The sequence below is a fragment of the Mirounga leonina genome, unplaced genomic scaffold (genome assembly GCF_011800145.1).
Source record: "Mirounga leonina isolate KUSES-001 unplaced genomic scaffold, KU_Mleo_1.0 Mir_115, whole genome shotgun sequence".
In the NCBI taxonomy this organism is placed as follows: domain Eukaryota; kingdom Metazoa; phylum Chordata; class Mammalia; order Carnivora; family Phocidae; genus Mirounga; species Mirounga leonina.
This window is the reverse complement of record NW_023270268.1, coordinates 76,892,531-76,908,234: the sequence shown is the minus strand read 5'-3', so window position 1 is coordinate 76,908,234 and position 15,704 is coordinate 76,892,531. Positions and strand designations below refer to the sequence as shown.

The window sequence follows — 15,704 nt, the reverse complement described above, 5'->3', positions numbered from 1 at the left end:
ACCACTTCCTTGCTTCCTCCAGGGACGGAAGCCTCTAGGGGCACCAGCTTCACAGAGGTCCAGCCTTGCAGTCACACAAGGCTCCGTGCTCAGAAGGAGGGCCTTGCACTTGTTTAAATGCTCTGCAGTCACAGCTCGAAGTTCTTAATTTTTTTTAAAGATTTTATTTATTTATTTGACAGAGAGAGAGAGAGCACAAGCGGGGGGAGAGGGAGAAGCAGGCTTCCCGCTGAGCAGGGAGCCCGATGCGGGGCTGGATCGCAGGACCCTGGGATCATGACCTGAGCCAAAGGCAGACGCTTAACCGACTGAGCCACCCAGGTGCCCCGAAAGGCCACTGGGCCCAGCAAATTATAAACCTGGTACTGGCCCCAACTCTCATCTTTTCCTGAAGGCCTTCTTTGATAAAATTCAATGATATAAAAAACAGTTAAAAGGGATTCTTCTCTAGACTACTCAGTAGCTACTAAGACATCAAGAAACAGAGGAGGGATGATTCTATTAACTAAACTTAACGGTTGTTGGAATCATGAGACCTTTCTGATCCAGTGCTCACCCCCCACCCCTCATATTTCAGGGCCTTTGAAGGATATGCAGAATGTGAAAGTACCACACTTCTGAAGGCAACGATGTTTGGTTCCTTGCCCAAGGATAGAAGCAGGTGAGAAATCAGCTGTATTAATGGGTGCTCTGGGATTACTTTCACAGATGCCCTGGAAGGGCTGGTGCAGGTGTGGTGGTGGTGGGGGGAGGACACTTCAGGAAGGAAGCTGAGAGGCTCTATAGCTGTGCTGTCCAGTACCGTAGCCACAAACTACAAGTGGCTATTGTGCCCTTAAAATGGGGCAAGTCTAAAATAAGATGTGCGTCACTCATCATCCGGAAAATGCAAATCAACACTATAATCAACAAATCAACACCTCGCACCTGTCAGAATGACTAAAATCAACAACACAAGAAACAACAGGTGTTGGTGAGGATGTGCAGAAAGGGGAACCCTCTTGCTTTGTTGATGGGAATGCAAACTGGTACAGCCACGATGGAAAACAGTATGGAGTTGCCACAAAAAGTTAAAAGTAGAATTACCCTATGACCCAGCAATTGCACTACTAGGTATTTACCCAAAGAACACAAAAATACTAATTCAAAGAGATACATGCACCCCAGTGTTTATAGCAGCTTTATCTACAATAGCCAAATTATGTAAACATCCCAGGTGTCCATCGACTGATGAATATATAAGGAAGATGTGGTGTATATATATATATATATATATATATACACATACATACACACACACACACACAATGGGATACTACTCAGCGATAAAATACAAAATCTTACCATTTGCAATTACATGGATGGAGCTAGAGAGTATTATGCTAAGTGAAATATGATTTCACTCACATGTGGAATTTAAGAAACAAAATAAATGAGCAAAAGGAAAAAAAAAAGGAGGTAAACCAAGAAACAGACTCTTAACTATAGAGAACAAACTGATGGTTACCAGAAGGGAGGGGGGTGAGGGGATGGGTTAAATAGGTGATGGGGATTAAAGAGGACACTTGTGATGAGCACCACGTAATGTATGGAAGTGTTGAATCACTATATTAATCACCTGAAACTGATGTTACACTGTATATTAACTGGAATTTAAGTACAAACTTAAAAATATAGATGTGAACAGGAGTCTTTAAAAAAATAAAAATAAAATAAGATGTGCTATAAGTGTAAAATGTACACCAGATCACCAGATTTTAATGTCTTGTTTCTTAAAGTAAAATATTTTATTTTTATGTTGATTACATGCTAAAATATTTTGAATATATTGAGTTAAATAAAATATATTAAAATTAATTTCACCTGTTCCTTTTTACTTTTTAATGTGAATACTAGAAATTTTATATATGTAGTTCACGTTATGTTTCTTTTGGAGACCACTCTTCTAAAGATTTCAGAGTATTGAAAACTACTTAAAATGTTCAGAAAAACTGCTCCCCAAAAAACTCACATTGCCCTTCCTCTCCCAAAGAATACTCCTGTGTAGTCTAGAACTGCAGAATTATTATAGTCACTCGTACAGGAAAGTCTCAAACTTCTGTCCACTCTTGCCATTGGAACCAATTCAGATGCTGGCAGAACTGTTTCTACTGCTTTGTCTGTTTGTCTGGTTTTGTAGAAGTAAACTAGAGAATGCAGAGAAGGGAAGGAAGAAGTAACAAGGGAAGGTCACTGCACCAGCCTTAGCTCTAAATTATTATATTGTTACAAATTATGGGATTACAGCAGCCTTGGCCTGACTCCTTCTTGTCAGTCATACTACCTTAGAAAAATAATTAGCTTTAGTGAAGAAATTGCCTGGTGCACTGGTCTGAAGTATAGATAGGAGCAGAAAATTGTCTATATTCAAGCTCTCACTTGAGCAGCATCCTTCAGTTATGGAAAATACAAGATACTGGGTAGACTCCAGTATCTTCAGTGTTTTGAATGTCTCTTAAAAGCAATGTGAAGATGTCAGCTCTAAATCAATGTGTATTGGAAGCTAGTCCTAACCCAGTCCTCCTAGAGCCTCTAGTTCCCTGGAAAGTGGCCCTAGTGTGGGAATGTGAGTGAAGCGGGAGGAGGGGGTGGGGAGGACTGGTGCCTTGGAGGGAATAACTTGGAATTCTGGACTTTCTGCAATTTCCAGTAGGTTGAAGCTCAAGCATTTCTCCTGGCACCTAATAAGACATATATCAAATCGATGTACACTAAGAAGAGCTAGCTTGATCTTATCATGATCTTGACTTTAGGCAGTGAAGGCATCTTGACCTATAATCTTTCTCATTAGAAGTTTTAAAACTACAAATTCAATGTCTTTAGTAGACATAGGACTGACTATTCAGGTTATGTATTTAAGTGAGTCTTAGTCATTTGTGTCTTGAAAGGAGTTTGTGTATTTTACCTAAGTTTCGAATTTATGGGCATGCAGTTGTTTGTGATATTGTCATATTCTTTTAATGTCCAAGACCTGTAGTGATGGCCACTTTTTCATTTCATTGCTTTGGTACCTTGTCTTTTTCTCTTTTTTATCAGTCAGGCTACAACAATCTGTTGACATTTGGGGCTGAATAATTATTTATTGTACAGGGTTCACCTTTCTAGGATGTAGGATGTCCAGCAACATTCCTGGCCTTTATACCCACTAGATGCCAGTAGCATTGCATCTTTATCCCTACCCCACCCCAACTGTAACAATCAGAAATGTCTCAACATTGCCAAATGTCTCCTGAGAGGCAGAATTACTTACTTCTGGTTGAGAACCACTGCGTTAGGCTACCAGTTATCTTTTGGAGCAATTAAAAAAAATAAGAACAAATATATCTTTTGTACTTTACTTTCATTTTAACTATTTCTGGAAATCTTCATTTCTTTGTGTAGATGCAAGTTCTGTTTAGTATCATGTTCTTTCTGTTGAAGGAAGTTGTTTTGACCTTTATTTTAGTGCTGGTCTGTTGATAATAAATTCTCTTGGTTTTGTTTGTTTTTTCGTTTTTTGTCTGTCTTTTGAAGTCTACTTTTCCATCATATCTGAAAGATATTTTCCCTGGGCACAATATTCTGCATTAACAGTATTTTTCCTTTAGTGTTTTACAGTTATTACTCCACTGTATTCTGAGTTGCATAGTTTCTAAGTCAGCTGTAATTCTTTGTTTCTCTGTACTGTATCTTTTCCTCTGTGGCTACCTGCAAGATTTTCTCTTTAACTTTGACTTTTCAGCAGTTTGAATATAATATGTTGGAGTGTGTATTTTTTGGTGTTTATTCTGCTTGGGAATCTGAGCTTTTTGTACCTGTGGTTTGTTATATTTTATTATTTTTGGAAGATTCAGCCATTCTTCAAATGTTTCTTCTGTTATCTCTCTCTCCTTCTTAAATTCCAAATACACTTTTATTAGACTGTTCGATATTTCCTACAACACTTGAACACTTACTTGGGTTTTCTTGACACTTTTTTATCTTTGTATTTTAGTTGGGTAATTTCTATTATAGAGCTTCAATTCATGCTTTCCAAGTTCATGCTGTATCAAGTGTACTGATTGGCTTTTTGAAGGTATTCTTCATCTCTGTTACTGTGTTTTCTGTTAGCATTTCCATTTGACATAGTTTTTATCTCTACTGAAATTTTCTATCTGATCATTCCTGTTATCCACCTTTAATATGTATGATTAATATATTAATTAATGCTATTTTAAATTCCTCTTATAGTTCCAACACTTAGGTTATCTCTGAGCCTCATTCTGTTGGTTGATCTCTCTCTTACCAATGGGTTGTTTTTCTTTTTTTATGTGTCTGATAATTTTCTATCCAATGCTAGGCATCTTGTATAAAACAGTAGAAATTAAGATAATGTATGAGTCAAATAAGCATGTTTCTTCTTCTGCTAGGTCAGTAATGTGGAGTGTTGAATCAATCAGTAGTAAAGCTGGGTTTGGGTTTTATTGTTCTACCTTCAGTACACCATTGATTTCAATTTCCTGTAGTGTTACCTTATACTTAAAGTGTGGGCTGGAATGCTGCAGGGATTTTCTCAATATTCCTTTTCCACTCTCAGCTTCTCACCTTCCTTTTAGCCTGCACCAAAAGTGCCTTTCCCTCTGCTTGTAACCTGCTGCTTGATAGCTTGGTGGTAGTGGGAGGCAGAGGACCAGTCATCTTGGTCCAGCCTCTCTTAAGCAAGCCTTATATGTTTAGGCCTTCAAAGTGGGGCTTCCTCAGCCCCTCAGTCTCCCTATGACAGACAAAATTCTATCTTGCATCTTTGGTGAGTCTTGAGAAGATGAGTCTTCTGATTCCCGTAATTGTATTGACATGAGATCTTGGGCCCAAGACTGTTTCCTGTCCCTTCTTACCCAGGGACAGAAGCTCTTTTTCCTCTCACTCCTACTCTTACCCAATATCAAGGGCCCTTTACCTGAGCCCTGGAGGCAACAGAGTCTGCTGCTCCTTTCCCAGTGGCTTGAAGCTATCATTCATAGGAAGGGGATGGCAGGACTTGGGCATTTTCCACAGTGGGAGCTTACTCTCCTCCAGCAAGGCCTTCCCCTCCAAGGGTGGCGCTCTGTGGTATCCTCCTTGTCCCCACTTTTTCTCATCAGCACCCAGTGAGAACATGGAGAAGAGGCTGTAAGTGGAAACAAGCTCCTTTTTTGTCTGAGGCTCTGAGGGATTATAAACTTTGATCCTTTTCCCCACTTGGCCTTTAGCAATTTGTTAACAATTTTAGCTGAATTCTTAGCACCTTTTATGGTACTTGATGTCTCTTCTACAGTGCTCACATCCTATCTTCTTGGTGGGGCCAGTCTTTCCTTGGAGCTCAGGCAACTTGCTTGGTCTGTGACCCTTGCTAGGATGTTCAACCATCCCAATTTGTGTGGAACTGAGGAGTTTCCCAAGACATGGGACTTGCAGGACTAAAATGAGGAAAAGTCCAGTTAATTACCCTAACCTCAGCTCTCCAACAGGTTTAAGAAAAGATTTTCTATAGTTTTTCTAGTTGTTTAGGTAAGAGTGATGTTCTTTCTAGGTTTCTACATCCTAGGTAGAAGCCAAATTAGTGAAATACACATGTTGAATGTGAACAAAAATTGTTCTTGAGATACTAAAAAACCATATTGTTTTTTACTAAGGCAGACGGATTTTTGTGAAATTTTCCCTAAAATAGAGAATAAGCAAAATTAGTTTAGTCCCTGCCATTCTTTTGTCTGTCAACAACAGATTTATCCTATTACCTAAATAAACTCCAGCTAAAGAGGTAGATTCTTATCTATTCTTCCTATAACTCTACTCAACATTCAGCTAGCACTAGATTTGGATTTTACTTGCAGCAGGTGAGTAGCTCCTATAGATTTTTTAGTGAAACCAAAAAAAAGAAAGAAAGAAAAAATCTTGATGCCCTTTTGTGGAGGACGAATAAGGCTGAGTACAGTAATAGGCTTTCAACAATAGTGACCACCTCTGGGTAAATGTGTATGTACGTGTACACATGTGTGTATAATTTTGCTATCAGCTGTCTGGGAACATACTTGATTTACATTGCCATTGGTAGTACATCTGGTCTTGTGGTTTTTATTTCAGATATCAAGGGAGCCTGGGAGTGTTTGTGACCCCTCCAGCCAGCACTAATGGTAATGAGGTAGGCAGCCTCAAGGCAATGCTTTATATTTTGTGTGATGATGAAGACTCTTTCATTTGCTCAGCTATTCCTTGGAGTATCCAAGAGAAATACTTACAGCTGTTCAATGAGCTTGTAGGCTGTATATATGATATCTTCCTATTAAAATTGTCAATCGTTTGATTATTATAAGAAATATGGCACAGAAACCTTAAGGCCAGGAGCGTGTATAATCTCAACAGCTGTGGGGTTTATATGGCAATAGATATAATAGCTAAGATGTATAGTGTTTATCATGTGTCAAGCATTGTTCTAAGAGTTTTACATCTATCAACATATTGAATCCTCACATATAGAAGCTTCGTAACAATCCAGGGGCATCTGGGTGGCTCAGTCAGTTAAGTGTCTGCCTTCAGCTCAGGTCATGACCCCAGGATCCTGGGATCGACCTCCGTGTTGGGCTCCCTGCTCAGCGGGGAGCCTGCTTCTCCCTCTCCCTCTGCCATTCCCTGTGCATGTGCTCTCTTGCTCTTTCAAATAAGATCTTAAAAAAAAAAAAAAAAAAAAAAACTTCATAACAATCCTAGGACATTAGGTATTATTATCTACATATTACAGATTAGGAAAATGAGGAACGAAAAAGTTTGGTAATGTGTTCAGGTCACACTGAACAAATGATGACTTAAGCTCATGCAGTCTGTTTCCAGAGTTCTTTTTACCACTATGACAAAGACAAAGAAGAGGTAAAGATTTCAACTTTCAGGAGGGTATATAGTAGTGTGGGAGCTGTGTATAGGTCAACAAAAAAACCTTTCAAATAACATTTTGATTTTAGGTTATGTACCAAGTAGAGATGTATGGAAAGCTAAAAGAGGACATGCTAAGGAAGAGGACTCAAAAAATGATAAAGTGATGTTTTGTACTCACTACAAGTCAACAAAGTATGAATTACACTGACAGGTATGGTCAAATATTTGATTTAAACTTCATGTAATACAGGTAACCCAGTAATGGGGAAATGCTGCAAAAACAACTTGCAGGAAGATCTCTACTTCTCTTCAGGAGATACTTGAATACTTCCCATTTCAAAATTGAAGATGACTTAGATGCTACTTGCCATACAGAAGAAATTGAGGCTGTGAAAATGTTATCAGCTCCATTTATGATTAAGTGACTGAGAATAAAACCAGTGAACGGTATATAAAAGAACTTTGGTTTAAAGGTGACGACGTGGACATTATCAACTCACATGAAGCACAAGGAGATTCACAAATGACTAGAAAATTCCATAACCCTCCAAACCAATCCTTGTAATCATAGGACACCTAGGGGAGCAGGACAGTCAACAGGTACATCCACAACTTTGGTGAAGTCTGTTGGCAGGGACTCTGACTTTCTTGAAAAAGTAGGATGCTTTGAGGGCCTGTGATTGGTTTTTCAAGTCAAAGGATTATAAGAAAATATTGTTTATAACTATGGATGGGATGAAATCTTTAACCTAACTTAAGAGTAATCACCAAAATCCTCTCCATACGTACTGGATGACCTACATGACTTTATACAGCTCTCAATAGGCACTCATTGACATGTGAATTTGATATTCTCATGGAGGCAAAAATAATCTGAGAGTAAGGTGGGAGTACTCAGATTGCATTGAAAGGTATAATAATGCGGAAATTTAATAATGCGGAAATTCTGTAGGATGTTTTCTTAAAGCTAATTTTGACCAGGGACGAAAATGTTGAGAGTGTTGGTAATCTAGTATAGCTTATAGCCCTTAATAAAAGGATGTTATATTTGCTTTACTATAGTACTTGTCCTCCAGACAAGTGAAAGAATTTAACAACCTCAGCTACATTATGATAATCTGGAATTTTCTACTCAAAAGAATTGAGTGAGGATGTACTTTTGAAGGGCCAATTCAGTACTTAAGGCATTGTCAACAATGAGTAGAAAGGGGAGCACTGTTCTACTAGGATCAGCTCTACTCCAAAACTGTGGTTATGCCCTTTTTTTTTTTTAATGAGTATTACTTTCTAAATTGAAATGATCCCACAAAACACTTGGTTTGAGGCTTGGTGAAGGCTGCCTTGTAGATAATGGATGCAGAGGACATTGGTTTGGAGTGTTTAGTGAATGTGGCTTCTCAGGTCTCCCCAGCTGTTCCAAGGACAGGTGTTTAGGCTGGTGATACTCAGGTTCTGCCTGCCCAGGATGGAGAAGCTTTCCAAGCCTCTTATATCCCCAACTACATTGTCCCAAAATTCTAGTATATTACATGGTTACAAAAAAAAAAGCAAGGAATGATCCTTGATCATTAATGATCCTTGCTAGGCTACCAACATTATCTTGCTACATTGCCTACACTTGATATAATAATGATTAGGCATCTTACACAGTCATATTTTGGTGTTGTAAGAAAGAGGAAGTTGTGAAGGGCATATCAATTCAGGTCTGCAATGGTCAGAGGTATAGTGGGAGTTAAGCAAAGCACTCTGGTCAGTTCTTACCACATAAATGGGAAGGTATGTCTGGGTGTTGAAGGTGTTTGTGACCACTCTCATGGTACTTATGGGCCTAACAAAACTCAACTGCATATGTTTTTTCCATGGTCTCAGTAGTTTGCCACACCTGGCTGTGGGAACCGTTTGGTTGTTCAGATACCTGTCTGGAACATCACAAGGCCTAGACAGCCACTGACTAGTTGCCAGAGTCAGAAACTCTGCTGTTATAATTGTTTCCTCACAGAGCAATCATGAGGGCTTGTGTAATAGGATGTGTTGGTGCTATGAATCAAAAATGGCAAGTATTAACTTGTATAACAGTGTAACAAAAGTATTTTGTATAAATATAAGAAACCTGAGTAGGAACTTAAAAGTGCAATCTGCACTGATTAATTTAATTTGGTGCCTCGCAACCTTTTTTTTTTTTTTTTCATAGTTCCTCTTCCCACAAAGAGATTTTCTATATTTTCTCTTAAAGTGTTCACAGATTTAAGGCCAGTTGATGAATATTGCTTTTCCCCCATAGGTGAGGATAAATGGAAAGAGTAGGATGGATCTTACTGTTACTACAGGCAGTACTAGGTATTTTATTTTCAGGTTGTATTTGGAGAGAAGCAAGCATCTTTGCCTCTTTGGAGTAGGAAGTTCAGACTGGTAAAAGGTAGCTCTTCTCCCTTTTTTTAATTTAGGGGAAAAATTAAAGTAACTTTTTACATTGGGCACTTTTTCTTGTTAAAAGTTTAAGGTGATTGTTGTTTATTTTTGCAGGTATTCTTACAAAGAACTAAGATTATAAGCAGTGTCATATCTCTGGGTTTTAAACAACTTTTAAACAGGGTTTTCAGAAACCTAGACTAAACCTTAGACTAATCCTTGAGTTTTAAAGCTATTTAATTTTGTGAGCTAATTACATTAGGAACTAAAGTGAAGTAGGTAATGTCTTGGAACTTTGCCACCTTTTACACTTTCTACTTTGGGAGTTGATTATAAATGAGGGTGGTGGGATGAAGGTGGATAGAATTAGTGCAGTGGCGTTGGACTTACATAATTGAATGGAAAAAGGACAACCATTGATCTCATCATGCATTAAAATATAAACCTGTAATTTAATTATTACACTGTGTAACCACCACTGAGATCAAGAAAGAGAAGATTGCCAGCCTTCCACATGTTGCTTCCAAATTACAACCCTTCTCCCCACAGGTAACCACTATTCTGACCTTAGAGTAATTCCTTTTTTTATAGCAGTGTTCCTCATCTGGCATGAGCATCATCTGGGAACTTGTTAGAAATGCAAATTCTTGGGCCCTTCCCAAGACCTAACACAGTTATACATTTTTGTGTGGGGGATGAATATTTATGTAGTTAAAGTCTACAGCAGTGATTCTCAAGCTTTAGCGTGTATGAGAATGACCTGGATGGCCTATTAAAACAGAGGTGCTGGGGCCTACACCTAGAGTTTTTGATGATCTCTTTCTGGTTGTTTTATTTACTGATGCTAATTTTCTTATGTGCTGGGCATGTTTGACTCTGTGCAAGTCATTGCACTTGAAATGTTATTTTGCAGGAATAACTGTGAGGCCTATAATACAACTACTTTGCTCCAAAGAGTATTTGCATTTGCTTCTGACAGGCACCTGGGGGCACTATCAGTCTGGGATCGCTTGTTCAAAGTTTGATTTTTCCTGGACAACTCAAGGGATTCTTACTTATGTTTTAATTCTCTTTAGATTATCCCAGTTCTTGTTCCCTTCACTCTGAGATCCCGGAACCCAGATTGTTGTAAGGGAAAGACTCCTGTCAGATTCCCCAGCTTGTTTGGATCCAGAGTTTGTCCCCTTCTGTACCCTGAAAGGCCAGGACAATGGAGGGTCTGAGTTCCTGGGATTAGCTAGTACTCTCAGGGAGAAAGTGGCTTCTGGCTTGTTCACCTCTCTAGATTCTTGGCTTCTCTTTACTTTTGGCCTGATAATTCCTTACTATTTTGTAATCTCTTTGATGCTTTTGAAAAGACTATTTTAAATATATTTTATCCAGTTTTTTTAGTCGTTTTCAGTTATAGGACTGATGTGAACAACCTGAACCACCTTTACCAGAAGGGAAATCTGGGAAATAAATTATTAATGCATAGGATTTTTTTCAAAATACTGTGGTTTTTCAAAACATTCAAAATCTGTGGATATTAATATCCTTAAAAAACTTTTGTTTTTAGCTTACAACTTCTCCCAGACGTGGGACACACAAGATGGTTTTAGTATAAAAACTCTCCTTATGAAAAGATTCCCAGGGTTGCATATTTATGACCTTTAACCACTCCAAAAGGCTCTGATATTTCTGGTGGGTTCCAAGGAATGCTTACCACAACTTGAGAAACCCTGACAAAATGCAGAGATGTGCCTAGTACAGGACCCATTTTGCAGTTTATGGGTTTATTTTTGCCTAGAGCTTTAACCAGTCTGGACACACCAAATTTAGGAAGCATAGATGGCTTACACTTTTATCCCTAATGTTTCTGTCTAGGATAACATGTGGAATGCCCCAAACTTTATTTACTGTCAAGTTCTAAGCACTTGATAGATGATATTTTAACCACCTCCCTCTCTCCCCCAGAAGTACGTCATATCATCTTCTTTTCCTGTTTGACGCCTATGTCATGTTGCTCCCTTGAGATAGGCAAGATTCTCAAAGAGAAAATACCCCTTCCCAGTCCATTGCTGACAAATCAGAGTACATTCCTTCCGGATAGGAATGATTCTGTTACATCTATCTTTAGATATCTTTTGAAGGGGATTGGAGATGGAAGTACACTAATGCTACACACGTGCATTTGGAAGGTAAACTGGTAGGCTTTCCAGATGTCAGAGATTGTTAGTAATATGGTGAGACACTTTATCTTGAATACTCTCACTGATGCTTGATGATTAGGATGTGTAGCAATCCGTGTAGGCTAGGTTTGGGATAGGAATGAACAGACTCTGAGAGCTATTTGTAGAGTCCTCTAAGGCTACTTGACAGTCATTTGATGAATGTCAGGATCCCCTGAAGGTGGTAAGGGTTAGTTGTAGTGGAGCACACAACCTCTCTAAGTTGTGTGTCGGGATAAATGCCAGAATTTAATCCTGATGGTAGCAAGCATTAGCGTTATCTCAAATAAAGGCTATAACCCAACTAGTTAGAGCAGAGAATGCCTTAAGGCAGTAGAACACATGCTGCTCCCCAGTACCTTTCTCTGCCTTTCTTTTCCCTCCCTGAGATGTGCCCAAAATCTATGCATAGGCTTATGGTACTAATGCAGGCTGGAAGTCCCACCAGGTCAGAGGGACACTGAGTCTCCTCAGTCTGTGTTTTTCTTTATCAGTTTAGAGCATGATGTCATCGATATCTAAATCAGTAAACCTGGATTCTTGTTACCTTGTTGCTGGACCTAAAGTTCATGTTTTGTGTATAGACTTTCAAACTGTACCCCAGTATGTAGGAACTCTCCAGTTCAGAGCTACAAATAATGGGCATGTGGGTGGGAGGAGGGTGCTTTCCGTATAACACAGGGGCTTTCCAACCGTGGAATTTCTCAAGTCACAATACTTAAAAAGTCATGACCGTGGGATTTCTCAAGTCACAATACTTAAAAAGTCATGACCCAATCCACCCCTTAGTTGATAGCTTTTATTTATTTATTTATTTATTTATTTATTTATTTATTTATTTATTTTATTCTTATGTTAATCCCCATACATTACATCATTAGTTTTAGATGAAGTGTTCCATGATTCATTGTTTGTGCATAACACCCAGTGCTCCATGCAGAATGTGCCCTCCTCAATACCCACCACCAGGCTAACCCATCCTCCCACCCCCCTCCCCTCCAGAACCCTGTTTTTTTTCAGAGTCCATCGTCTCTCATGGTTCAGTTGATAGCTTTTATATGGACCAACACATTGATCTCCAGACCAATATGATGCCATCATTTATTATCTTCACACAATTCATCCCTTAAAAATAGAAATAGTGCTGTCACAAATAAACTTCCTTATTATAATTTCTACTTTACTAAAAGGTGTGGAGAACTAGGACCACATGAAGTCCACTCAGTTTAATCATTTCCTTATGGACATAGCTTACTGAATACCATGTGTTTGGGGAGTCGTCTGGGATATAAGTATTTTCCCTCTTTAATAGCACATGCTCCTCCTCCCTCCCTGGCTAGAATATAATCTTAAGGGCATGTGGTTGGAGACCACCATATATCTTATGGCTACAGTTTCTTCCACATTATTGTTGCGTAGCTGGTCATCTCTAGCTGTATCACAGATCTTTGAAGTAGACCTGTCAATCTGAACTTTGGAAATTATATACTCCATTCTGTTCCTGAGCCCAGTCGGGATTTGTGGGAGCTATTTAATGGCTCCCAGTGATGGGCTAGTTAGTTAGTTCCAAGTAGCATCTCCCCCTGTATTCCTCAGGCAGCCATTGGTGTACACGCAGTCCTCGTATCCAGTAAGTGGGAGAATTAGGAGTAGACCTGCACCTTTTGCCAAAACCGAGTCCAATCTTTGGTACTTGATATGGATATTATAATATAGGACTGTTATGAGCATCCTTGATATCTGGTGCTGGTGTCTAATCCCTTTAGCTCAGACTCAGAGAAAACATTTAGATAGGGTGGGACTATGCTTTAGGACAACAGGAGCCAGGGAGTCTCAGGGTTTGGGAATGGATCATCTCTCTCATGGGTCCAGTTAAATGATCAGGTACAATCAACCCTGTTCCAGGTGATAGAGATTTGATAAGTATAATGTTCACGATCCCCACATATATTTTCTCTCTTAACTGCAGTAGAGCCTTCTATTTATTATTACTTTTAAGCTTAGTCTTTGCATAGGCTATCCAAGTTCTGGATTTTGCCTGGCGTTTTACTCAGTACCATGATTTCCCATCCCTCAATTGTTCTAGAATAAAGTATGTATCTCCAACTGTTGGGATATGTATTATTCTGTGTCTGAAGCCTCTACACTAATTAGATAACTTGGCATAGAGCCAAATAAGCAATTTAATATTTTCCTGAGAAAAATCTATTACTATAGGTGTTATGAGTCACCTAAGATGTCTAGGGCAATGACCATGATCATTCCTTCAAGGTAAAACTATAGCCGATGTTTTTTGTACTAAAATGAGGACTGTTGGCTTATTGGCTGTAACCTTATTTAAATTGGTATTATAGCTAGCCCTTCCATAATTAATCTTCAGTGTCTTCAGTGCAGGTAGCAGAGACCTCTTTGAGTTTCTTTCAGAAAGTTTCCATGCAGAGTTACCTCCAGCTATAGCAATATGTGATTGGCATTGAACTTTTGGGTAATACCTGGTCAGAGCTCCAAGCCAAAGAGTCCCCAGAAGAGAGCACTCTACTCACCTTCCTCACTGGGAACTAATACCTGGAATAGTACAATACACATCTTTGAATTACTGAACTTCTTTGTCTTACTACAATAAAGTTTTCTTTGAGAAGACTTTCAAATGAGGATGACTCCCAGAATGTAGCCAATACAACCACTGTTCTCAAGGGAAGAGATGGTAGACTCATTGGTTTGGCAGCAACTCAGTCCAGTTCTTGCCCTGCATCTTTCCAAGTTTGTTTCTGAAGTGGTTGGAGCCAAGTAGCCACTGGTAGAAATTGTTATAGAAGGGATGGTGAAGTCCTATACAAAGAGTAGAAGAGGGTCAGCTAGATGCTTTTCTATAGGTGGCTAAAGTCATCATTCAGTCAACTAGGATGAACTGTGATAGGTAGCTTAAGGTTCTTTTTTGTGTGGGGAGAAAAGGAGAGGATGGGGCAGAGATAATAGTGTATCTTCCCTATTATTATTATCTATTCAGTATTTTCAGGCCTGTTATCTCTGTTAGCCTATAGACTCCTGCAAGGCTACTTGTGACTTGGTGTTCATGAAACATTTGTGTCTCAACCATACCTCACTCTGTACCCCACCCTCCATACCCACAGGTCTGTTACTTGCACATAAAGCTTCCTGTTCCCAAGTGTTCTCAGTAGAGGAAGTGTCCTAATTTGGGGTCATGGGCCTCCCCTTTAGGGGCATTTGTCTCAGAACTGTCTGAAGTTTGGATATAGGTTTGAAAGGCAGACAGTATGGTTGACAAACTCTATTATTTCTCTTGGTGTTTCCTTACCATGACCATTAATGGGTTGCCCATCAATTTGGGCTTTTTTCCAATCTTATCTTTTAATAGCTAGACCAATAGGTCTTTCTACTGAGAACCTCTTTTTTACATTTCCCCCCATTTTCTTCTGTTATTTTGGGAGCTGAAGTTCTCAGAAGTCTTCCTCAACTATCTTTTCCAAAATTGTGCATAGGAAAGACTGCTAGTTATCTACCCCTCTATTCATTCTTCTTTTCTTCTTTATTAACAGAACCCTGATTTGCATGGAGCATATTTGCAATGCGCTTAGCTAAAAAAAAAAAATGACATTGTCCATCCTCTGCTACCAATAAGGATGACACAGTGTGACAGAGTTCTTGTCAATGAGGGGTAACTAAATGTGTTGAGAGATGTTTCTAGTAAAGCTCCTTAAAAGGGGGTAACTTCAGAGCATGTGCCCTTTTGCTCTTCTTTCTTCGCCTTCTTCCTGCCTGTATCTGAGAGGAGATGTTGTACATAGAACAGTCATCTTGCTGCAATATGACCATGTGAGAAAAGCAAAGTGAAGAGCCTGGGTTACATCTGAAAAGGCTGGGTTAGTAACAGGGAGGATAGGCGCTGTGTGTGAAGTCACACTGCATAATTTTTGCACACTGCCACCACCCCTGCCACCTTAGGTTGTAAAAACATCCCTTTGTCACCCAGATCCATACTACTCCTGTATCTCTAACACTGGTTACAGTAGGACTGTGCAGCTACTGGTTACTCTCACCATCTGAGACATTTTTTTTTATACCTAAATCCTTTAAAAATAGCTGTTGGTACCTCTTTGCCTCAAGTTCAAAACTTGACATTTCTTGTGAATGGAAGGCCTGAGATCCTCCAGTGGAGTATGG

General features: G+C 39.2%; 1 long non-coding RNA gene across 1 annotated transcript; it reads left to right on the top strand.

Moving 5' to 3' along the window:
• The first annotated feature begins 508 nt into the window (after positions 1–508).
• On the top strand, positions 509–7,360 carry LOC118006927. Its single transcript, XR_004678224.1, has 3 exons — positions 509–661; positions 6,118–6,175; positions 6,990–7,360. It is a non-coding gene; the product is annotated as an uncharacterized LOC118006927 (long non-coding RNA).
• The last annotated feature ends 8,344 nt before the right edge of the window (positions 7,361–15,704 follow it).